This window comes from Gavialis gangeticus, unplaced genomic scaffold (assembly GCF_001723915.1).
Source record: "Gavialis gangeticus isolate Ggan-Ray unplaced genomic scaffold, GavGan_comp1, whole genome shotgun sequence".
Classification (NCBI taxonomy): Eukaryota; Metazoa; Chordata; order Crocodylia; family Gavialidae; genus Gavialis; species Gavialis gangeticus.
Genome location: NW_017729026.1, coordinates 40,200,939 through 40,202,874, shown reverse-complemented (window position 1 = coordinate 40,202,874; position 1,936 = coordinate 40,200,939). Strand labels below are relative to the sequence as shown.

Here is a 1,936-nt window from a genome sequence, read left to right as displayed (position 1 = left end):
ACAACTACACATGAAACCATTAATTACTATATCCTTTGAGTCCATTATCCAGTTGTCTATCCACCTTACAGTTGATTCATCCAACCCAGACTTCCTCAGCTTGCTTGAGAGTTTGCTGTGGGAGACCATATCAAAGCCTCACTAAAGTCAAAGTATATCATGTCCACCACTCTCCCCACATCTCCAGAGCCAGTCATCTCATCACAGAAGGCAATCAGATTTGTCAGACATGAATCCATGTTGACTGTACCTAATCACCTTCTTCTCCAAGTGCTTAGAAATTGATTCCTTGAGGACCTGCTCCTTAATTTTTCCAGGGAATGAGGTGAGGCTGACTGGTCTGTAGTTCCCCAGATCCTTCTTCTTCCCTTTCTTAAAGATGGGCACTATATTTGCCCTTTTCCAGTAATCCAGGACCTCTCCCAATCGCTATGAATTTTCAAAGATAAAGGCCAGTGGGCTTTGCAACCACATTGGCCAACTACCTCAGCACCCTCAGGTTTATCACATCCAGCCCTATGGATTAGTACTCATCCAGCTTTTCTAAATAGTCCCTAATATGTTGTTTCACCACTGTTGGCTGCTCAGTTCAGGCATTTGTCACCTTAACTGAAGTCTCAGTAGAGACCAGTTTTAGAAACTAATTTACACTTGCACTTAAATGCTTAGAAATATCTGCTACATAAGAAATTTGAGGCATATTGGTAGACAAGCTAGTGCTTGTTAGGTCAACTTATTGGTATTTAAACTGACCTGAAGAGTGTAAGAGCTGAAGTGAAGGCTTAAGACAGGCACTCACACAAATCTTTTTTCTAATTACATGCAATGATGCAGATTAACTCATCAATCTCAGAATCCAAACTCTGTTAGAAAACTTAGGTAAAAACAAAACATATCTTCCTGGAATTGACCCCAAAATCTTCCCAGACACACAACAGGGCCAATTTTCCCTAAAATCTATGAGCAAAAGCCATAGTGAACTTAACAAACTCAGTGGAAAACTTTGGAGCTTTTCCTTTGGTTCATGACACTTCCTAGGCAATTTGGCTTGTGCTTCTTTCTAGGTAGCTGAAGATCCAGGTGAAATACTGAAATTGAAAAAAAAAAGGAAAAAATATCAGTCTTTAAAATTCAGAGCTGTAAATTTTTAGCAAAGGAGAGATGAGAACTAAAAATAAGGGTTTTTTTTCTAAGCATAAGTAACTATGAAATGGCCAAATTACCACACAATTTAAAGATCAAATCAAGTTCCCATTTCTAACACAAAAATGTTAATAAAATATTCCTGTATATCCTTCAATGAATTAATAAAACTTGGCTTGTAGCAGTAGCTAGCTACTTATATCTTCAGATTTATCGAAGTGGAAACCGATCTCCTTCATAAAATGATCAAGCACATTTCCTTTAGAAGGTTTCTTTTATGCCCTTCAGCATGGAATTAATAAGCTTCCTTATTAAAGAGCTAAGATCAACAAAATCAATATGTGTCTATCTCCCCCTATTCACTTCAGATATGGAAGCTACTCTTTTGGTTCTACTCTTCAGAAGACTTTATCTGACTGAGTAATATCAAAGTTGATACAGTTTATCAATTTCTATTTAGCCTGGCTGCTGTTGTTACTGATGAAATTAACTTATCCTTTCTTTACCATATTTCAGGGGTTCCCAAAGTTTTATGCTGTGGCCCGGCAAACCATGGCCCAGCAGTCGCAGACAACTGTGGCTGGAATTTCCATCCAGGAGACTGGTAAAGATACCCCTACACCCCAGGTGGAGGGGTTGGCCAAACCCTGCACTGCCATGGGCCCTGCAGAAGGAGCCATGGCCTCTCCGCTCGGCTCTGTGGGGCCATGGTTTGCTGGTCTGTGGCCACTTCTGGTCCAGCAGCCAACCGTGCTGCGGACCGGCAGCCGACGCACTACTGGGCCATCCAAAT

The 1,936-nt window shown here is 40.8% G+C and overlaps 1 long non-coding RNA gene across 1 annotated transcript in view; it reads right to left on the bottom strand.

The window, feature by feature from the left end:
• Nucleotides 1–991: 991 nt before the first annotated feature.
• The window catches only part of LOC109299730, a 28,690-nt gene continuing 27,745 nt past the window's right edge, over nucleotides 992–1,936 (bottom strand). The window contains exon 3 of the long non-coding RNA XR_002097970.1: nucleotides 992–1,088. This is a non-coding gene — a long non-coding RNA (uncharacterized LOC109299730). The remainder of the gene's footprint in view (nucleotides 1,089–1,936) is intronic.